This window comes from Eubalaena glacialis, chromosome 4 (genome assembly GCF_028564815.1).
Source record: "Eubalaena glacialis isolate mEubGla1 chromosome 4, mEubGla1.1.hap2.+ XY, whole genome shotgun sequence".
Classification (NCBI taxonomy): Eukaryota; Metazoa; Chordata; class Mammalia; order Artiodactyla; family Balaenidae; genus Eubalaena; species Eubalaena glacialis.
Window position 1 is genome coordinate 151848362 of NC_083719.1, and position 25683 is coordinate 151874044.

The window sequence follows — 25683 nt, forward strand, 5'->3', positions numbered from 1 at the left end:
CTAGTCCGTGCCAGGCACTGATGTTTCAACATTATCCACGGTGTCCGATGCCAAGCAGCCACGGTGCCTGTGGTCAGTCATTGACATGCTATGTGGGAATAGTTTCCATGTATCTAAAGGAGGCCCACTTGTAGTCTGGCTAGTTGAGCCCTGTGCCATATTTGCTGCTGGGCAGCTGGGCTTGGGGTTGCCAGAGGCCCTGGAAGAAGAACTATTAGGCCACCCTTCTGACTGGGTCCTTCTGTAGGAATCCTGGGTGAAATTGTTCCACTAGTCTTACCTCTTTGGAGAACCCTTCCCAGGCTGGACTTGGGTGCCCCTGTGTCATGCTCCTCTGGGTCTTCTGCTTCTCTCTCAGCACCCATCACATTGATGTGTCATCTCCATCTAATGTCTACCTACCCCACTGACTCTGGAAGCCGTGGGACTGAGCTCCCTCCAGGCCCCAGCATTGATCCTGGCACAGAGTGGGTGATCTATATTTGTTGAATGATTGAACGAATGAATGAATTTAGATGATCCAGAATACTCTTTCTAGCTTCGCATTGTAAAGCAGGAAAAGATGGAATGAATATGATTTTAGGCAAGTCACCTAATCTCTCTGGACCCCCGTTTTACTACCTGTAAAATAGATATAATAGTAATCTGTCCCCGTGTCATGGGACTGTTTTGATGATTAAATGAGATAATGTATACAATACTACTAACTACCCTTACTTGAATGTTCCTTATATTACTGGTGCTGTATTAGGCTTCAGATAATATATTTCAAGTAATAAATATAGTGGACCTTAACAAATATTTGTCTTCTTCCCCCAAAACTACTTTAAAGTTTAAATGTTATGGTTTTTTTTTATATAAAATTTTTTTTAAATTTATTTTTGGCTGCATTGGGTCTTCGTTGCTGCACATGGGCTTCTCTAGTTGCAGCGAGCGGGGGCTACTCTTCATTGCGGTGCGCGAGCTTCCTGTTGCGGTGCCTTCTCTTGTTGCTCTAGGTGCGTGGGCTTCAGTAGTTGCAGCATGCGGGCTCAGTAGTTGTGGCTTACAGGCTCTAGAGCGCAGGCTCAGTAGTTGTGGCGCACGGGCTTAGTTGCTCTGCGGCATGTGGGATCTTCCCGGACCAGGGATCAAACCCGTGTCCCCTGCACTGGCAGGCGGATTCTTAACCACTGTACCACCAGGGAAGTCCCTAAAGTTTAAATGTTAAAGTAAAATTTTATTTGTTGAAGGGATGGATGGATGGATGGATGGTTTCCAGAAGTAGCAGCCTTCACACAGCAGGGGAATGAGTGGGTATAGGTGTACTGTTGGCCCAGCAGAAGTTTAAACCCTTTTAGAATAACTACCTTGGACTTCAGCGAGTTCCTGGGTATGGAGGTTTGGCTTTAATTAAAGTCTCAGCACAGTGTTAAATGCCATTTTATTTTAGTCCATAATTAACACTAATAAGATGAGCAGATCACAAACAGCGCACATTCTGAGAAAGTGAAAAACAGCATCTGAGCTTGGTGGTTTCCATTTTCGGTTTTCCCCCCTCCCATGTTCTGTTCAATTAAAAGTTTTGAGAAAATATTGCAACCACACTCCTTGTCTTTATGGTAATGAAGCATATTAATTTGAATGTGATGAATACAATATTCCACTGACTTTTTTATTCCCTTATCTACAAAAGTTTAAAATAATGGGCCAATTAAACTGGGAGAGAAGAATGCAGGGTTTGCCTGGTGCTCCAATTCAGCAACCAAAGAACTGAAAGAGCAAAATTCTGTGACAGTCTGTGGGCCAGACTTCACCTCCTTGGCAATAGCTGAGAGACACTAACGCATAATGACAGGTGTGGACCAGGGCAGAACAAGTACTGTATAGGGATCAGGAGACCAGGTTCTAGAGCCTCCTCTGGTATTTTCTCAGTGAATATTTGTTGGATGGATGGATGGATGGATGGATTCAAGGAAGGAAAAGATGAGCCAGACCACATCCCAAGGTCCCATTCTTCTCAAGGTAGCAAATTAAGTCTAGTTTGGAGCTGACCTAACCCTTCTAAGACCTAGAAGTTCTTAGAGGCAGAACTTACAATTTAAAGTCCAGTTCTCTGACCTCTTTATCCTAGAGGCATAAATATAAATTATAGAGCTAGCCTGAGCTCAAGTATGACAGCCCCGAAGAGCTCAACTCTAAAACAGAGACCCCCCCCCCAAACCAGCTAACCCCAGGGAAGGCTGAGGCTTTGCCAGTACAGTCTTCTGCTTTGGGAGGGGGACATCCTGGAGAGGGCTTATGACCGTGAAATATGGTCAAGCTATCTCCATGAGGATCTCTAGAAGGCTTCCCACCTCCATGTGGTCCTTCAGTCAACTCCACCTTCCCACCACTGTGTTATCTGAGGCAGTCTGCAGGTACATTGCCTACAATTTCTGTGTACTTTGTCACTTTCTATTCTGTCCTCTACATTGCAGACATTATAAAATGCAACACACATACACACACACACTCATGATGATGTTCCTTTGCTTAAAACCCATTGTGCCCGGGATAAACAAATCCTTAACACAGTCTATGAGACTCTGCGTGGCCTACCCTAGAATGCCTCCCAGCCTTTTCTGTCTCCACATCCTCCGGCCCTGCCCATTCCCTGCCTCTAACACTAGCCTTCAGTCAGTTCCCAAACACCTCTTCAACACTTAGGATCCCACTCACCTCAGGACCTTTGCACATGCAATATTTTCCTTAAATATTCTTGCCCTACCTGTCATCTAGTTAATGCCTTATGATCCTTCAGCAATTAGCTCAAGCCTCACTTTCTCAAGGAAGGCATCCCTGATGAAACTCCCTGCACCAGTTCCAGCCTGGGTTGGGTCCTGTGTTTATGTTGTCATAGCCCTGAGTATTCTTCCTTTATGGCACTTATCACAGCTTGTAATTACATGGCTTGAGCTATTATTCGAGTCATGTACCTCTCTTTCATTAGGCCATTAGCACTATAACCATTGATTCTTTTTTTTTTTTTCAAGGAGATGTAAACATCTTTAATGTGTATATGCTAAAAACAGAGTATCAAATTACATGAGGCAAAAACTGAAAGAAATTCAAAAAGAAAGTAGCTGAATTTACTATCATAGCTGGAGACTTCAACACTCGTCTATCAGAAATGGACAGATCCACTCTCACAATGTATACATATATCAAATCACCATGACGTACCATGATGTACACTTTAAATATCTTACAATTTTACATGTCAATTACATCTCAATAAAACTGAAATTTTAAAAAAAGAAATGGACATATTCAACAGGAAGAAAATCAGTAAGGACATAGTGGAACTCAACAACACTATCAACCAACTGGATATAATCAACATCTACAGACTCCTTCTTTCAACAACAGCAGAATATACATTCTTCTCAAGATTACATAGAACATTCACTGAGATAGACCACATTTTGCGCCGTAAAACACATGTAAACAAATTTAAAAGAATAGAAATCATACAATGTCTGCTCTCAGGCTACAATGGAATTAAACTAGCATTCAATAACAGAAAGATAATGAGAAAATCCCCAAATTTATGAAGATTAAAAAACACTTCTAAATAACACATGGATCAAAAAAGACATGTCAAGAGAAACTTTAAAAAGTTTTGAACTAATGTACACAAATGTAAAACGCAAGCTATAAAACTACTAGAAGATAACACAGAAGAAAATCTAGATAACCTTGGGTTTCATGATGACTTTTTAGATACAATATCAGGGATCTTACATGCTTCATTAAAGAAATAATTGATGTTGGGCTTCATTAAATTAAAAAGTTCTTTCAATAAAGATGTTTAAAAAAAAAAAAGTTCTGCTTTGGGAAAGATAACGTCAAGAGAATGAGAAGACAAGCCATACGCTACAATGTTTGCAATAGACATATCTGATAGAGGATTGTTATCTAAAATACACAAAGAACTCATAAAACTCAGCAATAAGAATACAAACAACTCACTTAAAAAATGGGCCAAAACCTGAACAGACACCTCATCAAAGAAGACACATAGAAAACAAATAAGCATATGGAAAGATGCTCCACAAAATATTTCATCACTGAAATGCAAATTAAAACAATAATGAGATACTACTAGACAGCTATTTGAATGGCCAAAATCTGGAACACTGACAAACCAAATGCTGGCAAGGATGTGGAGCAACCAGAATGTCATTCATTGCTGGTGGGAATGCAAAATGGTACCACCACTTTGAAACAGTTTCATGTTTTTTGCTTTTTTGGGGTTTTTTGTTTTGTTTTTTATAAAACTAAACATACTGTTCCCATACAATCCAGCAATAGTGCTCCTTGCTATTTATCCAAATGAGTTGAAAGCTTATGTTACACAAAAACCTGCATGAAAATATTTATAGCAGCTTTATTCGTAATTACCAAAATTTGGAAGCAACCAAAATTTTCTTTAGTAGGTGAATAAATAAACAAACTATGGTACCTCCTAACAATGGAACACTTTTAATGCCAAAAAGAAATAACCATTGATTCTTAATCATTGTATTTCTATTGCTTAGCACAGTGCCTGGCTCATAATAGATGCTTAATAAATATTTGTTCACTGAATGAATGATTGAATGAATAAATGCCTAATTCAAGAGTTTTGTCTCTTTCCACTCCACTCTACTGCTTCCATTTTGGGATTTCTTAATTTCTGAAGCACTTGGGCTAGGCCTTATTCTGGGAGCTTCAACAACCGAGATCTACCCTTGCTCCCAAGCAGTCCACAGTGTCACAAGAAACAGATACATAAATACACAATGACAATACAGTGTGCCAAGTGCTGCAATAGACGTAAGTGCAGGGTTTCATGGAAGCAGGTAAGAAACGCTTCTGTTCCCCACTGGGGAGGCTTCCCAAAGGAGATAGTTCCTAAGATGAGTCTGAAATGAAAAGGTCTTGGGAAAAGAAATAAGGGTGGGGGAAAAATTCCAGGTGAAAGGACCAGCAGGTGGGAAAGCTCAGAAAGCAGAGCCTGGTCCTGGTAAGAAACTCGAGCGACTGTAATGACTGTGCCCTGGATGGAAAGGCGGTACTGTGAGAGGTGAGGTTGGGAGGTAGGCAGGGACCAGATCACCAAGGACCTTCAATGACAGCCAGAGATGGCAGTGGACACTGTATGGAAGGGACTGGTGTGGTGAGACCGTTGATTTGGAGAACTCCCTCTGGAAATGCTTTGGAGAAGAGATGTTCATACTTCATGGGAAATATTTAGCCTCTGTTTCCCCAGAAACAGAGGATTAAGCCTGGGGAAACAGGCTCGATTCCAGGGCTGTCCATCAAACTGCTTTCCAGAATCCAAACTTTCTTTTCCAAAGGGCGCTTGGTGTGATTGACCTTGCTTATTCATTGCAGGGAGAATTCATTTCAGGATGGAGAATTTAAAAAAATACAAGATTAAGCAGTGTAATCAGCTGCTGCAGAGAGTTGGAAACGCAATAAATAATAATAGCATTGAGAGCTGTTTTTAATAACTCACCAGTGTAATTTAGCTCTGGCTTCTTGGAGCATATGTAAAATATGTCATAATGTATGTAATGGCAAACGCCTCATTGCCAACCTCTAAAGACAAATGTCTTCCCAGGAGGAAATGGGGGGGGCGAGAAACTGGAGGACATGATTTGCAAACTGGATGTAGGAAGGCAAGCATCATTCATTTTGACACCATTAACTTTAAATTTGTGATCCTTTGCAGAGGTGATAGGTTTCAGTTAGTTTGTCTTCAGGGATGGGCAGGTTAATAGCAATAATGAGGTAAAGATGAGACTCATAATCTGTAAGAGACTAAGTTGTTTTCATACTCTGTAGACCCACCATTTGCATGCAGTCCATATTCTAATTACAGATCATCCTTGTCTATCTATTACAGCAGGTCCCCAGGGGACTGATGTCTTGGCAGCATTTGTTTTACTTAGCTGAGTTACTAAATATTCATGAAACCATTAAAATGTGTTATTTAAAAGTTTTTGACAGAGTCTGACTTTTAATAATTCATATGGGCTGCACCCACCCTCCCCCCCACAAAAAAGTCCAAATTACTGGGATGGGGCTAGGAGTCCTCCCCTCTTAGGGAGGCATCATGACAGTTAAAATGAGATGGACTTTGGAGTCAGATGGAACTGAGTTCAAATTCTAGTTCTACCACGTACTAGCTATAACCTTTTGCCAACTTACTTAAACTCAGAGGCCCTATTCCTGATCTATTAAATGACAGTGATGATGTGATGATGATGATGACAGCTAATATTTATGGATCACCTATTGCATTATTTCTTTCACAACAATAGTATGATGTAGGTACTATTATGATCCCCATTTTACAGATGAGGAAACTGAAGCTCAGAGCAGTCGAGTAACTTCCCCAAGGCACAGGGCTAGTAAATAACTGTTCTAGGACACAACTCTGGGTCTATCTGACTTCAAAGCTCATGCTCTTAAGTGTGCTGTGCTATTCTCTGATACTAACTTCTACAGTTTTGCAACATTAGAGACAATGAATGTAAAGAATAATTCCTGGCACATAATAGACACTTTGTAATGTCTCTTGCATTGAAGGACTAGATTTATATTCCTTTGATGTGTTCTCTCTGGGAAGACATAGCACCATGTCTTTGTCAAAGTTTTATAATGTCCTTATCATTCCATACCTTTGTCCAAGTCACTCCACACCTCTACCAGGCCTCAGGTTTTTAATCTATAAAGTAGGGGTGAATGGGAGTTCTTACACATACCATTTGTTTGGGTGTAAATTAATACAACCACTTTAGAAAACAATTTAGCAATATTTAAATCAAAGATGCACAAACCCTGTAATATAGCAATTCTACTCCTCCCCTAAAGCAGTTTCTCTACCTCCACACTCTTGACATTTGGGGACAGATATTTCTTTGTTGTGAGGGATGTTCTGTGCATTGTAGGATATTTAACAGCATCCCAGGCTTCTATCCACTAGATTCCAGTAGCATCCCCAGTTGAGACAACCAAAAATGTCTCCAGACATTGGCAAGTGTCCCCTGGGGGCAAAATTGCCATTGAGAACCACTGCCCAAAAGGAACTCTTGCAAAAGTGCGTCAGAAGCATGTTCAATCTGATCAGAGCCACAGGATTTGCAATAGCAGAAAAGAGGTAACAAGCTAACTGTCTACTAACAGGTGAATGGTGTGTTTATCATGGCATAGCCACTGAATGGAATATAATACAACAGTGAAAATGAATGAACTACAGTTTCCCATGCCAACATGGATGAATTTTATAAACGTAGGTTTGAGCAAAAAAATAAAAGCAAATTGCAGAAGCCTACATGTGATATGATTCTATCTATGTAATGTTTAATAACATGTAAAATGATGCTATATACTATTTAAGGAATATATATGTGTGTGTATGTAATAAAACTAAAAAGAAATGCATGGAAGTGAAAATCACCGAATTCAGGGTATGGTTATTTTAGAGGGGAAGGGGTTGTAATCAAAGCAGGGTACGTGGGCTTCAGCTCTATTGGTATAACTTTATTTCCTAAGATGGGTATATGAGTATTCATCAGATTATTTTTTATACCTCTTTCTATGTCTGAAATATTTTGTAATACTTTTTAAAGGAGTTAGAGTATATCAGTTCTAATGAGGGAAGAGCACATAGAAAAATCACTTGAGGAACTTTTCCTAATTATGCATATTTGTCTCTTGGAGATTCTGAAATCCTCTCTCCAATTCACTCCCCGTATCACCAAGCAAGAATCACTGCCTTGACCACTGTCCCCAGTAGGAATGTGTCATCTCTCAGGTGTTATAGGGCTGAGAATCTGTGGTCACTGGAGAATTCTTCAGGATGCTTCTTCTGGTTTACTCTTCCCCTCTAATAATCTATGATCCCATAAAGAATGGATTTGGGGTTCTACTAGGTAGGTAAACACATAAGCAAACATCCCTCCCTCCAGTTTTCAAAGCTCAGCCCATGAACTGTCCTATGACAGGCCCTGGACAAGTATATCCCTGGGGGGTAGGAAGGGATGCTCCTGGAAGGAAGATGGATGCTCCTGCCAGAGTGTTTGAAACCATCCTTGTATTCCTGGCCACAGAGGTGTCCTAGGACTCAGGAAGCACCACTACCTTCAGGTGAAAAAACAAAGCCTCAGCAAGGTCAAGTCATTGGAAGGTCATCCAGCTAGTGAGTGTCAGAGACATGAATAGACCCAGGCCTGCCTTCAAACCCCCGTCCTTGTGTCTATGCCATGCTACCTTCCTTCATTAATAAGAACTCTCACAATTGTAACTGAGAGTTAGTTAGCAATGCAAGAAATTAAAGCAAGAGATTTCCCCAAAAAGCACATGATTGACAAATATGTGCTCTGCATTTGGAGAAAGAAGACCAGGTTAGAGAGTGTGGAGAGTCGAGACTTCAGCTCAGCTCTGGAAGATGACTGATTTGGCTTTAGCCAGGCAGAGGAAGGAGAGAGCATTCCATGTGAGGAAACAGAGAGACAAGGGAATGGGCAGGGCAGTGCAAGCCAAGTTCTGTGCCAGGAAGGCAATGTCAAATGCATTCGGTCTAGAAGAAAGCTGGCTGGAACTGGTGCCCATCTGTGGTTCTGTTTGGAAGTACAGCCACTGGACTGGAGACTCCTTGATGGTCGAGACTGATCTTAGTCACAGTTGTATCACTGGGTCCTAGGGAACATGATATTGGAGAGAGGAAGGCAGGAAGGAAGAAAGCAATGCAGGAGAGGAGGGAAGGAAGGAAGAGAAGAATGTGTGTTGAAATTCCAACGGAGCCTGGATCCCTCCTGAGGAAGCAAAAGAGGTAAAAACTGAACCATGTTGGTGGATATTTAAATGCCATTATTCTCTGGCTTTATTTACAAATGAATGTTCACTGACTAAGGTTTTTTTTTTTCTTTAGCATCTTTATTGGAGTATAATTGCTTTACAGTGTTGTGTTAGTTTCTGCTGTATAACAAAGTGAATCAGCTATATGTATATATATATCCCCATATCCCCTCCCTCTTGCGTTTTGCTCAAACCAAAAACTGATTCACGCTGACAATCAATATGAACATTGTGCACTTGTTAATAAATGTGCTCATTACTCTTACCTGCCGGGAAGCATCAACTCCTGCGTTCTAGCCTGCTTTTAGCAGAGAGACCTATGCTTCCACCTCCTCAGCCTAGGACTGTGATAGGGGAAGGAGATGTTGGTGAGATGCAGAATGAAGAATGAGTCCTGCAGGCTGGAAGTTTGGTGTGTGGCAGGGAGGGAAGAGGGGAGGTCTTGAAGTTCATCCCAAAGGACACAGAATTCTTGAAAGAGGGTTCAAGAGCCTCCTAAAACTAATCTTGTGAGGTGCTTGAGATAATCTTTTCTGAGGGTTTTCTAAAATCCAAGAAGAAAACCAGGATGCTTTTCTCCCATTGTCTCTCCTGCCCCCCATCTCCATGGAGCTGATGATAAAATCAGATAAACAGATCTGCCTTTGAGAATTGCCCACAGAGGAACTGGGACCCAAGGCGTGGAGAACTCCCCCATTGGATTCCACGGGAAGCTGACTGAAGCAGGTCATCTCTCCCCAGTGATGTGTTTATGGGAGAAGGGCTTCCAGCTCCATGCACTGAGGCTTTTACCTTTCAGCATCTGCCCCTTCCCATAAGTATGCTATCAGGAGCAATAATGACTAGCGAAGAAGTGGAATCATTGTTGGGACTGAGTGAGTTAACAAAGTGTATAAAATCTCTAACCCAGGGTGGGATGGCTGTGTTACTGTAGTTATTATTATTGGGAAGAGAAGCAAAGGGCCTGAGAGAAAGAACTGAGCAGAAACGGGGAAATCGTGGACCAGGACCAACTCTGAACTCTACCCCTCGTTGCCCCCACTGCTGACCACTGGGAATCGGAGTCTTGGGGAGTCAGAGAATGCTCTCAATGAAAGAATACACAGAAGACCTGAACTCCAGGCCTGGCTCTGCCACCAACTAGTTTTATCACCTCCTGGGAGACACTTGTCTGAGCTTCCTCTGTCAGTTGGTACTCATTCTTGTGATAATTAAGATAAAGGAAAAAACCTGTGTGAAAGTCCCACACAGTGCCCAACCCATGAAAAATGCTGGTAACATTTAGTTTCCCTCTCTTTGCCCCTGTTTTCTTATCTGTAAAATGAAAATAATGCTGCACCCTAATTTAAAAGTTTATTATGAAGAGTAGCACAGTATTTTTCAACAAATATTTGTTGAGAAACCTCAATATATGAAGTAATGTAAAAGGGGAAACAATTTTGCAAATTATTGGGTTGGCCAAAAAGTTCATTCTGGTTTTTTCCGTAACGTCTTATGGAAAAACCCAAACGAACTTTTTGGCCTATCCAATAGAAATCCTAGAGCATTTTTTAGACATTGTGAACTTCCTAATGGAAAAGGCTTTCCTTTTCATCTGTGCATAGTGTCTAACACAGGCCCAGTATATATCTGAGAAAGGAGAGAGAGAGAGGAAAAGAGGAAGGGAGGGAGGGAGGAAAGAGAGGGAGGGAAAAAGGAAGGGAGGGAGGAATGAAGGAAAGATGGAAGGAAGGAAGAGATATATCATTACTTAATTATTGTACAATTATCATCTTCATTATAAAACTAATTTAAACAAATCCAGCCAGTGCCCCCAAAAGAGCACCAAGATAAGGGCTATGATAAAGAACACTAGAATAATTTTCGCATTTTGACCAGTAATGGGAGTAGTAATGATTTTCTCTCTGAATCATAACCATCTTGCAGTTAATAGTTCGCCTTCTGGTAGAATTGAGAGCTCTGAGATGGTGCTCTGAGGAATTCTTTCATTTCTTTCCCACCTTTTAAAGAAAAGAGAACTCCAAATGCAATTATTGGCATTATTTTTATACCAACTGCAGCAGAACATTCCAGAAGATGAGGCCTCTACCAAATTAGTTTATCCAGACGAGATTTAGATGGTACGTTACCGTTACTGGGAGAACCACGCAGAAACCCACATGCCAGCAGCAAGCCCTACGGAGTCAAGTGGATGTGAACGCAGCATTGCACATGTGTTTTCGGTTAACTAAGTGAACTGCTCCAATCTTGGGGGACCCCGTACCACAGGACACCTCTGTTTACTTCAGGTTACACAGCAAAAAGCAAGCTGTGAACAGCAGAAGTCGCCAGCTAAAATCGAATTTTATTTTCTGACTGCTGGGGGCCAACACAAATGAAGTTTAAGCAGCAACAAATCAGACTCGGCTGAAACCATTTGTCTGGAAGGAAGGTTTGTGGCTAGAGAACTGAAGTTCATGCACCCAGAAATTTCCAGAGAAAGTCTTATTCCCATACCTGAAATAATATTCCTTTCTGTCCCCAGATCCAAACCCCCAAACTCCGTGTACATAATCTGTGACTTTTCCATGGGACCCAGCTGATTATGATCTCCTGGAGCATATGGATAATAATAATGATAATGATACTAATATAGTTCTTTCTATGAATAATAACTAATTCATTTCAGTCTTCACGACAACTGTCTGAAGTATGTACTGTGATTATATCTGTTTTACTGGTGAGAAAACTCAGGCACTGAGAGGTTAAGTAACTCACCAATAGTCACAGAACTAAGTAAGAGGCAGAGTTAAGAGTCAGTGCAGGCAGTCTGACCCTGGAGGCTTGCTTTGAACCTCTGTGTCATACCGCCGTTCACTGGATGTCCATGACTGTGCTAAGGAGTTTATGGCATTATCGCACTTCATTACTGCAGCAATCTTATGATACGGGTACCAATAGTATTCCCATTTTACAGGTGAGGAGGCTGGCTCCAAACATTTAAATGACTTGTCCCAGGTCACACAGGTGGCAGAGCTAAAATTCTCACGCAGAGATTCTGTGTACCTGCAATTGTTTGGTGAAAACTATGTGCTATGGACTGAATGTTTGTGTCTCTCCAAAATTCATATGCTGAAACCCTAACTTGAAATGTGATAATACGTGGGGGTGGGGCCTTTGTGAGGTAATAAGGTTTAGATGAAGTCATGAGGATGGAGTCCTCATGATTGGATTAGTGTCCTTATTGGAAGAGGAAAAACTAGAGCTCTCTCTCTTTCCACCATGTAAGGATACAGCAAGAAGGCAACCATTTACAAGCCAGAAAGAAGGCCCTTACCAGAACACGACCATGCTAGTACCCTGATTTCAGACTTCCCAGTCTCTAGAATTGTGAAAAATAAATATCTGTTGTTGAAGCCACCCAGTCGATGGAATTCTGTTATAGTATCCTGAGCTGACATAGACACTAGTCGTTTGTGAGTGTGACAATCTTGGTTCCCAAGAGTCCTAAGGGACTTTGAAAACCATAGCCAGTACTCATTTGTCAGACTGTGACAATTCTGAATTGGAATCCTGTGTTTTGTGGTGTCTGGGTCGGAACAAGTCAGGTAGCTGATACATGAGGTCGGTTCACCACCTCCACCCCACCATCCTCACTCAGGGGGAACATCTCATGAATGACCAATCCTTTGTTTCTTTATGGCAAACAGCCCAGAGGGGGAAAAGTTGCCTGCTAATGCTGATAAAGAATTGAAGAGGGCCAACAAAGATTCTTGGCCAAAAAATAATAATTTGGGACAAAGTGAGAAAAGTGTCCAATTCTATGCAGGCTGATATCTACAATGCAAACATATTCACCTTACAATCTATATGGAAATAAGAAAAAGCAATTTGTGAAATGGATTCCATAAGTGTTCCCGTTAGGGTAAGAATTTCTCATCAAGTGAAAGATGGAAATTCAATAAAACTTGAAAGGGAGGTTACATGTAGAGGGAAGATTTGTGCAGACACCACATGATGCTGGATGGAAATGTGATGTGAGAAAAAGCAGGTTCTTTAATAAACAATTCATGGATCTCTCACAAGTATCAAACCACAGATACCCCATTTATTAGCTGGATGTGTGGGAAAGTGTGGACTTTGGAGGCAGGTAGGCCTGGGTTTAATACTCATACACCTATGAGACCTGAATTTCCCTCTGATCTTCTTGGGAAAGTGGAAATACCCACACAGATTTATTGTGAGAATCCAGGGAAATGGCCTGTGTAAAGCACCCCACAATTTCTAGAAAATAGTAGTTAAATCTGTCTGGTTATCTTTGACGTAACTCACATGAGAGGCAGATGTTCCTAAAGCTCAGGGTTAGGAGACAATCAGCAGGGCACTTGTCTTTGAGACCAGAATTCTTGAACGAATTTAAGTCTTTGCATGGTGACAGCAAGGCAGAAAGTGGGAACCACCACTCCTCCTCCTCATATCATTTATTCCCAGAAATTCCAGAAAGTGGCAAAGGATTAAGTCTAGTTTCTAGCATCTGGCCTTGCATCTAACAAATGCTGAGTAATACATGTTGGTGGAACTGAACTGAGAATGTTTTGTGCAAGGTGAAATAATACAACAGGTAAAAATGCAGGACAGAAATGTGTCTGAGACCAGAGCCATCTGCCCAGAGCTGACATCTAGAGCAGTGAGCATACATAATCTTGCAAAGGGGGGTGAATGCAGAGGCAGGAGAAAGTCAGGGACAGCACCGGTCTTATAAGGTAGAGAGTTGTTGGAAAGGAAGCAATAGAGAGACAGGAAGGAGCAGGTGCAAACCAGGAGAGTTTATAGAGAAGGCAAGGGAACAGAGTACTGACTTACCAGAAACTTGCAAATACCTCTGCTCCTGATTTAGTTCCTCATGTCTGGCTGTGCTAATGCCTAAAATACCACTAAGCTCATTGGGTTAAGTATTTCTCTCGCTAGGGCTCCACAGGATAGAAAACAGAGTAAGGCAGGACCACCCCTGGGCAGGTGAATTTGTCAGGTTTCCTTTTGGGCAGGTGGGATCTGGAATGGCAGAGTGGTGTCCTGGTAAACCTGTAATGGTGAGGAGGGGGAGGAAGCACTCATTTACAGTGTTTGCCAATTTTCATGGTGTAAATACTCCTGCTGTGGTTGATTTCAAGCCACCAAAGGTGTAACAACTTGCTGGTCTTGCTGGTTTCCTGAAATCTTAACAATCAGCTTTCACAAGCTGGAATAGACTGACTCCAGGCACTGCCCAGGCACCAATGAAATTGGAGATTGATATATAGAACCAATGGGGAAGTTACAGACCAGAGAAGACAAGAGTTTCCTGAGTCTCACTCAGATATGTAGAATATGTCTCCCCCTTTCACAAAGAAGGAAAGAAAGGAGAGACCAACTTTCACATTTAGTTATTGTTGTTGTTTAAAGTCAGTTACACACACGGGAGAAAATTTTCATAGTGGGTCTCCCTCTGGCCCCAGACCCTACAGAAGCAACTAAAATTCTCAATTATCAGTTATCCTTCTGGAAATATGTATATGCCAGCATGTGTATGTGTATATGTCCCTTTCCAAATTAAAATGATAATGGTAAAATGTAAATGTCCCTTTTCAAAATTAAAATGGTAATGTACTAAACAACATTTTTCATTTAATTATATATTTTTAGTATTCTTCCAAAAAGAGAATAAATTTTAATTTATAATTAAATTTACAAGATACATCATTTTAATGGCTGTATAATATTCCTGTATCCCATTCCTATAATGGCTATATAGTATTCCTTTTATGTATGCACTGTAATTTATTTAACCAGTGTGCTCAATGATAAGCATATACTTTTTTCACTCTTTTGCTGTTATAAACAAATGACGCAGTGAATATCCTGTACACATGTATATACTTGCACACACATGTAAGCATCCCTGTATGTGAAATTTCAGGACCCAAGGGTATATACACTATTTCTGATGTATTTTTTTCCCACCCAAGAGGTTGTATGAATGTACATTCCCACCCACAATTCATGAGAGTGTCTTTTCCCCACATTGTTGCCAACATAGTGTATTCTCAAAATCTGAGACTAGCATTTCTTAAATGCATACTCTGTTCTCATACTTGGCATGGGTTCTCTTATTTGAGGTAAGTGTATACACAGAAGCGGAAACTGGGCCTCATGGAGATCAAGGAACTTTCCCAAGGTCTTTGTGACATTAGTCTCCAATCTTCCTTCTTCACCACATTGACTACCATTCCCCACGAGGCTCACTGCTGACAATCCCGTGTAGGAAAATTGTAAAGTTCCCCCACAGAGCCGAGAAGTTTAGGATACATGAATATCATCTTTTGCTTCACTATATATATATATATATATATATATATATATATAGCTTTATTTCCAGAAGTTTTGCTCATTCAGTGCTGCCCAGTGATCATTTAGTCAGCCTGGCTACCCTCTTAATAATTTCTGATACTGAAATAAAACCTGCCTAAACACAAATATAACTGTGGGCCCAGCGCAGTCTACAATTACTTTCTTGATGATCCGGTTTCCAGGGACATTTTGTGATGTCAAAGCAGGGACCACCTATATCCCAGAATAAGCTTGACTGGTTTGTAACTGAAGAAGTAAAAACAAATTGCCCTTTTGAAGAATAACCTTCACGTCTAAGTCTATCTCAGATCAAAAGCATTAAGTCTCTTCCTTTCTGTCTTCCTTTATGTCTACTCTCACATGCATTCCTTCTGAGTGGCAGAGAGAATATGCTGTGAGACGTTGCCAATTACGGTCACACTCGGGTAGCATATGGTTAGGGGTTGGTTAAAACTTTAGGGAAACTGCCTTAGGTGAAAATGAAATAAAAGCAAAGATTACTGTGAAACAACGTAGACGTTGCCAGCTAGGAGGAGGAGAAAGGAGGAGGGAGCGGGGAGGAGTGGAAGGGAGGGAGGGGGGAGAGACTGCGAGGAAGAGAGACCGGCGGAAATAAACCGTGCACTTAGAACAGCGGGAAGGGAGGCTTGGAACCGTGGTTTTCCGGCTTTAAATGCCCGCTTGGCGTCTTGCTGGTGCGCCAGTGTTCCGTGAGGATGTGGGCGGAGGGCGAGTCTGAGGGGCTCCAAACATTGGGAATAGTGGTGGTCGTGTGGTCCTCTCTGAAACTTTTGCACTACCTCGGGCTGATTGACTTGTCAGACGGTAAGCAAACTCTCGAGCTTCCCGTTTTATATGAATGTGTTTTTCAGCTTAGGTTGTTGTGAGAGTAGTTTAGAATATGCATGGAAAGTAGCGCGCGGAGACCCGAGAGATTTGAAAAAGCCCGGCTAAATCAGAGCTATATTGATTCCGGCCTTTCTCCAAGAGCCCGAGTGGTGCGCTGTCCGTGGTGCTGAAACGTGGCGCCTGGAGAGTGATGGGGGAGCGACAGGGGAATTAGGATCTTCTGTTCCCACTTCGGTTCTCACTCATATGCATGTGAGTCTTGGTGGATTACTAGCTGTGTGAGACTAGCAGAATACATCAAAATCCTCTCTCAAATTGTCTGATAACTATATTGTTGGTAGAAGCCAATGACTGTCAAAAGTCACTGTACTGATTAACTTTGTTTAACAAGTAGTTGGGAAGATTATGGTGGTAAAAGATTTTGTAAAATGCTAATCACAGTGCCCAGCAGCTAGAAGACATTAAACAAGTATCAGTTTCCTTCCCCAGCCCTTAACCCTCAACCCGCATAAGAACCTTTACTCTAAAACCACCTCATCAGCCATGACTTTAACTCCATTCTTTAGTGAGAATATAGTTAAAAATTCAGGTTAACCATGTTGTTTAATGTTTATTACTAGAAAGTTAGTGGTTTGGTCCCCAAAGTTAAAGGAGCTCAAGAAATAAAGAGTATTTTCTTCCTCTTCATGAGACTTTGTTCCAAATAGAACATAGTTTTTCTATATAATTCTTATCACATAAAATTAGGATCCAGGAAAGATTCCAATTTTGATGAGCAATGCATTAAGCAAGACCAGCCTCCAACAATGTATATTCATATTCGACGTATATACTTCCATAACTGCATGGTGTAGACAGAATTCCTCTTCCAAGAGGTAGTATCACATGCATAATAGTGAAATACGTTTGCAGACAAAGGACTAGCTAAAGTACCAATCAAAGCTGAGGCAGGCCAGAGACTGAAGGACAGAATGATGTGGTTGGATGAACTCTGGGCTAGCAGTTACAAGACCTGGTTTCTATCAATTATCTGTCTCTGTTTAACCTTGTTCAAATCATTGTTTTACCTGGATCTCAGTTTCCTATGGCAATATTGATGATTTTCAATCTCTGCTTCATGAAATTCTGGAGTAACCCAAAGATTTCTTTTATTTGGTTTTGAGCAGGGGGTGGTAAGGCAGACTCTGAGCCCTTCATTCCTGCTTCCACAAAACCAGCTCCACTTTATCTGTTCTATATGTTAGCCCTATGTAAGAACTTTTAAAGCTTTAGCTAAAATTTAGTGAATCTGTGATTCAACAAGTCTATGATTGTGTTTCTCTGAGATTTTGAAAGCTGAAACATATTCAGAAAACTTTTTCTTTCTTTTTTTTTAAATTATTATTATTATTATTATTTATTTATTTATTTTGGCTGCGTTGCGTCTTCGTTGCTGCGCGTGGGCTTTCTCTAGTTGCCACGAGTGGGGGCTACTCTTCGTTGTGGTGCGCCGGCTTCTCATTGCGGTGGCTTCTCTTGTTACAGAGCACGGGCTCTAGGTGTGCGAGCTTCAGTAGTTGCAGCACGTGGCCTCAGTAGTTGTGGTGCACGGGCTCCGAGGCATGTGGGATCTTCCCGGACCAGTGATTGAACCCGTGTCCCCTGCATTGGCAGGCGGATTCTTAACCACTGGACCACCAGGGAAGTCCCAAAACTTTTTCTTTCTTAAAAACCACCTGAAATCTAACAATCGGGAAGAATAGTTCTGTATGCAAATAGACTCTTCCTGTCCCTCAGTCCCGTATATGTGCTCTTCTAAAACTCCAAATTCAGCTTGCCAGTCATAACAATTAGCAAAATCTCTGTTCTCCACCAGATCCCAAGAGAATGTGTCCCATCCCTATTCAGAGCTTCAGAGCAGAAACCCACCGAGATTACAAATTAATGCAAGAGCTGCCTAATTCCTTATAAGGCTAATGGTGCAGTGGAAATATTGCCCTGTTCTTCCTTTCCATATCCAGAGGTGACCATCTCCCTTCCCCTGCTTTAACTTCTCAAGGTTACAGCTTTTGGTTTTATTACCACAGAAGATATCAGTTATTCATCTAATGTTACGGTAATGAGGGGATTAAGGTGAAAAGTAGAGAACATATGTTTAAGACTGCCTCCAGGAACTCAGGTGAAGGAAGGGATTAATATGTATTCTGCATCTACAATGTCCCAGGTGTAGTGCCAGGTGCTTTTATATACGTGAGCTAATGTAACCCTCAAAATAACACTCTAAGGGAAAAAATTTAATAACTCTTGTAAGTTGATATCATTGTTCCTTTTATATAAGGAAGAAGACAGTTTTAGAGAAGTTACATAAAATTTCCAATGATACAGCAACAGCAACAAGCAGGTATTGGTCTCTAAAATTTCATCCTCTGTCCTGGACACCTAGTACCTCAACAAGTAAGCCCCCTCCAGATGGAGTATGTGGTCTGTCATTAAGTCTATACCACACATATGCTCCTATGCTAGAGCCTTCACCATGTGGCCCAAAACACCATTTTTAATGTGTGTGTGATATGGGAAACTATTCACTCACTTATTATTAAGAGGAGAAGACCTCCTCCTACTGGAGGGACCAACAGGATGCAGTCAATTTAAAGAGAGCAGTGGAACATCTCTAAAGAACCCATCAGTAGTCTTTCTTAGGCCCTTGGTCTTGTTCTTATTTTATTTTTCAGTAGTAATTTTGAAATAGCGTAGATATTAGGCCTGGAGTCAAAATAGCTGGGTTCGAATCCTGGATATGCCATTTATCAGTTGTGTGACCCTGGGCAAGTTTCTCTTCTTCTCCAGGTTTCACTTTCCTCATTTGTAAAAATAGAGAAATGAGAATGATGGTTATATTAATTTCCTATAACAAATTATTTCAAAGTGGATGGCTCAAAACAACAGTAATGTATTCTCTCGCAGTTCTGGAGGATAGAAGTCCAAAAGCAAGGTGTTGGCAGGGCCATGCTTCCTCCCAAGCCTCTGGAAGAGAATCTTTCCTTGCCTCTTCCAATTTCTGGTAGCTCCAGGTCTTCTTTGGTTTGTGGCAGCATCACTTCAGTCTCTATCTCCATTTTCACATGGCCATCTTCTCTCTGTGTCTCTGTTTTCACATGGTATTTTCCTCTTCTTATAAGAACACCAGTCATATTGTATTAGAGCCTTAATGACCTCATCTTAACTTGATTACAAATGCAAAGACTATTTCCAAATAAAGTCACATTTAAGTTATCAGGGATTATGACTTCAACATATCTTTTTGGATAACACAGTCCAACCCAAAACAGTGGTAGTAATGCTACATATTGTAAGGATTAAATGAAGCAGCATATGGGGAAGTACCAAGCTTGTTTTCTGTTTCATAGCAGGTACTTTATAAATGTTTAATTCTTTCCAGCCTTAGATCATGCCAATCAAATGAATATACTACTCATCAGACAAAAAAGACAAAACTCATGCTTTATGTCTTTGATTTAAAGTCCATCAGGCCTCTTAGGAAGTATAAGCCTTCCCTTTGGATTTGACAGTTGCCAGTGAAACTTCCAGAGTAGGAACACTGAGATGACTTTTCCCCTATATGCTATGTCACCATGCATACCCAGCCTTCACTGCCAGGACTTGCTGATCTGTCAAGCTCATCTTCACTTCCACCAACGTGAGGACAGCAGGGGCTGCAGAGAGAAGATCAAGGCAGGGTTGTGGAGGTGACAGACAAGTAATATCCCCAGAAGATTCAGAGACCAATACCAGTTAATTCTCTGCCTCTCTTCTCACAGCTTGCTGGGCCAGCTTTATGCAACTTCACCCTCACCAGATGAGAGCCCTCTCTCCCCAAAGCACCATGTCTATGGGCTCTGCCGTAGTAACTTCAGAAGGGATTCACTACTCCAGCTCAAAGCACTGCCTGAAGCAGTGAGGCACACATCAGTGTTTCTCAAAGTGGGTTCTCCTGCTACCATATCTTATATCTGTCTAAATATAGGGTTATTTTGCCATCTCTGACCATAACTTATTCATGAATCCAGGAATGTCACAAGCTACACAAGAACAACAGACCAAAACAAATAGCAATAATAACTTGGTAAACTTGGGGAAACCATGAGAATCCAGGTGTGTTTATTGGGGCCTTTAGAAAGTCCATTTTCTATGCATTCTAAATTGTATGAAACATGTAGTATTACTCTGGAGATTTGCTGGATCCACTTGATGGCAAAAGATTTGAAATATGGTTCATATGAAGCCAACTACCCACACATATCCAACTTTAACCATTTGTTATGGACTGTTTAGTATTTTATAGCTTAAGAAAACGTTGCCCATATAATGTTTGACTTGGACAACAAAGAAATCCTGTGAGATACAAATATCCTATATTATCATTGAACTAATTTTATAGTGTTAAGAAAACTGAGGTCCTGGGTCTTCGATTTCAAGGCCACATGACTAGGAAGTAACAATTTCATGACTCAATTCAAGCCTTCTGAGTCCCACTCCAGAGCACTTTTCATTGTCCAAATGCAGCGAAACTTGCCCTTAAACTGTGCCTGGAGCATTAGGAATATCACCACTTCTACTCATCAAATAGTTGTATTATTCCCTTTGGTAAAGGACTTATAACCTAATAAAGTTGGGTTGTAGTGGGCTGAACCATGGGCACCCAAAGATATCAGGTCCTGATCCCTGGAAACGATGTCACCTTATAAGGAAAAAGGTTATTTGCAAGTATGATTAAGGATCTTGAGGAAATTACCCTGAATTATCTTGGTGGGTCCTATATGCCATCATAAGTATCATAAAAGAGAGGCAGAGATTAGACACAGACAGAAGAGGAGAAGTTGATATGAAGATGGAGGCAAGGATTGAAGCAATGTGGCCACAAGTCAAGGAATGCTGGCGGCCACCAGAAGCTGGTAGAGGCAAGGGAATGGATTCTCCCCTAGAGCCTTTAAAAAGAGCATGATCTTGCTGATAAATGTGTGTGTGTGTGTGTGTGTGTGTGTGTGTGTGTGTGTGTATCTCCAGGGTTCATATACCCTCCTACCACTGAATAAACAGAAATAGCTCAAGTGGATTACTCCTCTACAACCTTAACCCCAACCTCTCTTTCTTTTTTTCATCTTTCTTTCTTTTTTTTTTTAAATTGAAGTATAGTTGATTTACAATATTATATTAGTTTCGGGTGTACAACATAGTGATTCAGTATTTTTACAGATTATACTCCATTAAATGTTATTACAAGATAATGGCTGTAATTCCCTGTGCTATATTCTTTTTCCTCTTTCTACCTCCAGATTTGGTTTGTTGTTTTTAATTCTTCTGTGGATATAATTATACTTTAAATGGCGCACAATCCTTGATTACTTAAATGTTGGCTTTAAGTAGTGTCTATTATCCACCTTCTCTAAAATATTGGGAGAAAAGGACACTTACTTCCTCTACCTCTCCCACTACCTCTCCCATCTTTCTCTCCACCAAGTCTGTTCATTATATTATCATTTTTTAAGGCTTATGATGTTCCCAGAAATACCCCTTTCAAGGTAAATGGGAGGGGTTCCTGCAGGCCTCTCATTCCCCATAAGGACAACCCCATCTGCTGCTCTGGGTGGCCCCCAAGTTCTATATCTAAACCTTTTCTACTTGTATGACAAGCAGCAGGACAGCCAGGACCTCCTCGCCTCCAATCAGGAGAATGTATTCTGTGGTCAGAAGCCTTCCCAGTGTCTGGGTCTTGGAGGGCTATCCGGAGGTGCCCAGGCCCAGGACTCTTTCATTCAGCTGCAGCCTGAAGACCCCCAACCTGACCAACAAAATGAGACTGCCTCCAGGTCCCATCCACTCTGCTACCTGCCCACCTCCCCACATCCATCCTGTAGTTGAGAAAATCTAAAACCCAACACAAAGACACACAAGATTTGCTGAGCTAAAATCGCTGGTATTTCACAATCTGTCAGAGCAAGCACGATAAACTTTTTAAAACTTATTTTTCTATCCAAGGCCATAGATTGTGAGAAAAAGTGACGGCCACATACAAGTCAAAACAACTGCATGGGACTGGTTTGAGATTCTTCAGAGAAAGAGAAACTTAAAATGTTCAACTTACCTGATTTGTAAAAACATGTTTTCCTATTTATTTACATAGTAATTGCACAAGCAATACATGAATGAAATCTCATTTTTTTAGAATATCTTTATTGGAGTATAATTGCTTTACAATGGTGTGTTACTTTCTGCTGTATAACAAAGTGAATCAGCTATACGCATACATATATCCCCATATCCCCTCCCTCTTGCGTCTCCCTCCTACCCTCCCTATCCCACCCCTCTAGGTGGTCACAAAGCACCGAGCTGATCTCCCTGTGCTATGCGGCTGCTTCCCACTAGCTATCTATTTTACATTTGGTAGTATATATAAGTCCATGCCACTCTCTCACTTTGTCCCAGCTTACCCTTCCCCCTCCCCGTGTCCTCAAGTCCATTCTCTATGTCTGCGTCTTTATTCCTGTCGCCCCTAGGTTCTTCAGGACCTTTTTTTTTTTTTCGGATTCCATATGTATGTGTTAGCATACGGTATTTGTTTTTCTCTTTCTGCCTTACTTCACTCTGTATGACAGTCTGTAGGTCCATCCACCACACTACAGCTAACTCAATTTTGTTTCCTTTTATGGCTGAGTAATATTCCATTGTATATATGTGCCACATCTTCTTTATCCATTCATCTGTCGATGGACACTTAGGTTGCTTCCATGTCCTGGCTATTGTAAATAGAACTGCAATGAACATTGTGGTACATGACTCTTTTTGAATTATGGTTTTCTCAGGGTATATGCCCAGTAGTGGGATTTCTGGGTCATATGGTAGTTCTATATTTAGTTTTTTAAGGAACCTCCATACTGTTCTCCATAGTGGCTGTATCAATTTACATTCCCACCAACAGTGCAAGAGGGTTCCCTTTTCTCCACACCCTCTCTGGCATTTATTGTTTGTAGATTTGTTGATGATGGCCATTCTGACCGGTGTGAGGTGATACCTCATTGTAGTTTTGATTTGCATTTCTCTAATGATCAGTGATAATGAGCATCCTTTCATGTGTTTGTTGGCAACATGTATATCTTCTTTGAAGAAATGGCTGTTTAGATCTTCTGCCCATTTTTGGATTGGGTTGTTTGTTTTTTTGATATTGAGCTGCATGAACTGCTTGTAAATTTTGGAGATTAATCCCTTGTCAGTTGCTTCATTTGCAAATATTTTCTCCCATTCTGAGGGTTATGAGGGTTTTTGTCTTGTTTATGTTTTCCTTTTCTGTGCAAAAGCTTTTAACTTTCATTAGGTCCCATCTGTTTATTTTTGTTTTTATTTCCATTTCTCTAGGAGGTGGGTCAAAAAGGATCTTGCTGTGATTTATGTCACAGAGTGTTCTGCCTATGTTTTCCTCTAAGAGTTTTACAGAGTCTGGCCTTACATTTAGATCTTTAAACCATTTTGAGTTTATTTTTGTGTATGGTGTTAGGGAGTGTTCCAATTTCACTCTCTTACATGTAGCTGTCCAGTTTTTCCAGCACCACTTATTGAAGAAGCTGTCTTTTCTCCATTTATATTCTTGCCTCCTTTATCAAAAATAAGGTGACCATAGGTGCGTGGGTTTATCTCTGGGCTTTCTATCCTGTTCCATTGATCTATATTTCTGTTTTTGTGCCAGTACCACACTGTCTTGATTACTGTAGCTTTGTAGTATAGTCTGAAGTCAGGGAGCCTGATTCCTCCAGCTCCGTTCTTCTTTCTCAAGATTGCTTTGGCTATTCGGGGTCTTTTGTATTTCCATACAAATTGTGAAATTTTTTGTTCTAGTTCTGTGAAAAATGCCAGTGGTAGTTTGATAGGGATTGCATTGAATCTGTAGATTGCTTTGGGTAGTATAGTCATTTTCACGATGTTGATTCTTCCAATCCAAGAACATGATATATCTCTCCATCTGTTTGTATCATCTTTAATTTCTTTCATCAGTGTCTTATAGTTTTCTGCATACACATCTTTTGTCTCCTTAGGTAGGTTTATTCCTAGGTATTTTACTCTTTTTGTTGCAATGGTAAATGGGAGTGTTTCTTTAATTTCTCTTTCAGATTTTTCATCATTAGTGTACAGGAATGCAAGAGACTTCTGTGCATTAATTTTGTATCCTGCTACTTTACCAAATTCATTGATTAGCTCTAGTAGTTTTCTGGTAGCATCTTTAGGATTGTCTGTGTATAGTATCATATTAACTGCAAACAGTGACAGCTTTACTTCTTTTCTGATTTGGATTCCTTTTATTTCTTTTTTCTTCTCTGATTGCTGTGGCTAAAACTTGCAAAACTATGTGAACAAGAGTGGTGAGAGTGGACAACTTTGTCTTGTTCCTCATCTTAGAGGAACTGGTTTCAGTTTTTCACCATTGAGAACAATCTTGGCTGTGGGTTTGTCTTATATGGCCTTTACTATGTTGAGGTAAGTTCCCTCTATGCCTACTTTCTTGAGGGTTTTTATCATAAATGGGTGCTGAATTTTGTCGAAAGCTTTTTCTGCATCTATTGAGATGATCATATGGTTTTTCTCCTTCAATTTGTTAATATGGTGTATCACATTGATTTGCGTATATTTAAGAATCCTTGCATTCGTGGGATAAACCCCACTTGATCACGGTGTATGATCCTTTTAATGTGCTGTTGGACTCTGTTTGCTAGTATTTTGTTGAGGATTTTTGCATCTATGTTCATCAGTGATATTGCCCTGTAGTTTTCTTTCTTTGTGACATCTTTGTCTGGTTTGGGTATCAGGGTGATCATGGCCTCATAGAATGAGTTTGGGAGTGTTCCTCCCTCTGCTATATTTTGCAAGAGTTTGAGAAGGATAGGTGTTAGCTCTTCTCTAAATGTTTGATAGAATTCGCCTGTGAAGCCATCTGGTCCTGGGCTATTGTTTGTTGGAAGATTTTTAATCACAGTTTCAATTTCAGTGCTTGTGATTGGTCTGTTTATATTTTCTATTTCTTCCTGGTTCAGTCTCGGAAGTTTGTGCTTTTCTAACAATTTGTCCATTTCTTCCAGGTTGTCCATTTTATCAGCATGTAGTTGCTTGGAGTAATCTCTCATGATCCTCTGCATTTCTGCAGTGTCACTTGTTACTTCCCCTTTTTCATTTCTAATTCTGTTGATTTGAGTCTTCTCCCTTTTTTTCTTAGTCTGGCTAATGGTTTATCAATTTTGTTTATCTTCTCAAAGAACCAGCTTTTAGTTTTATTGATCTTTGCTATTGTTTCCTTCATTTCTTTTTATTTCTGATCTGATCTTTATGATTTCTTTTCTTCTGCTAACTTTGGGGTTTTTTTGTTCTTCTTTCTCTAATTGCTTTAGGTGTAAGGCTAGGTTGTTTGTTTGAGATGTTTCTTGTTTCTTGAGGTAGGATTATACTGCTATAAACTTCCCTCTTAGAACTGCTTTTGCTGCATCCCATAGGTTTTGGGTCATCGTGTTTTCATTGTCATTTGTTTCTAGGTTTTTTTTAATTTCCTCTTTGATTTCTTCAGTGATCCCTTGGTTATTT

General features: G+C 40.6%; 1 protein-coding gene across 5 annotated transcripts in view; it reads left to right on the top strand.

Annotated features, from left to right (window-relative positions):
- The window catches only part of KCNIP1 (potassium voltage-gated channel interacting protein 1), a 350066-nt gene that overhangs the window by 280284 nt on the left and 44099 nt on the right, over positions 1-25683 (top strand). Inside the window, exon 1 of one of the 5 annotated variants that reach the window (XM_061188461.1) lies at positions 15975-16062. The exons of the other annotated variants lie outside the window; for them this stretch is intronic. The gene's annotated coding sequence lies outside the window, so the exon portion shown is untranslated. Of the gene's footprint in view, positions 1-15974; positions 16063-25683 lie in introns of those variants that run through there. 5 annotated transcript variants of the gene reach the window in all.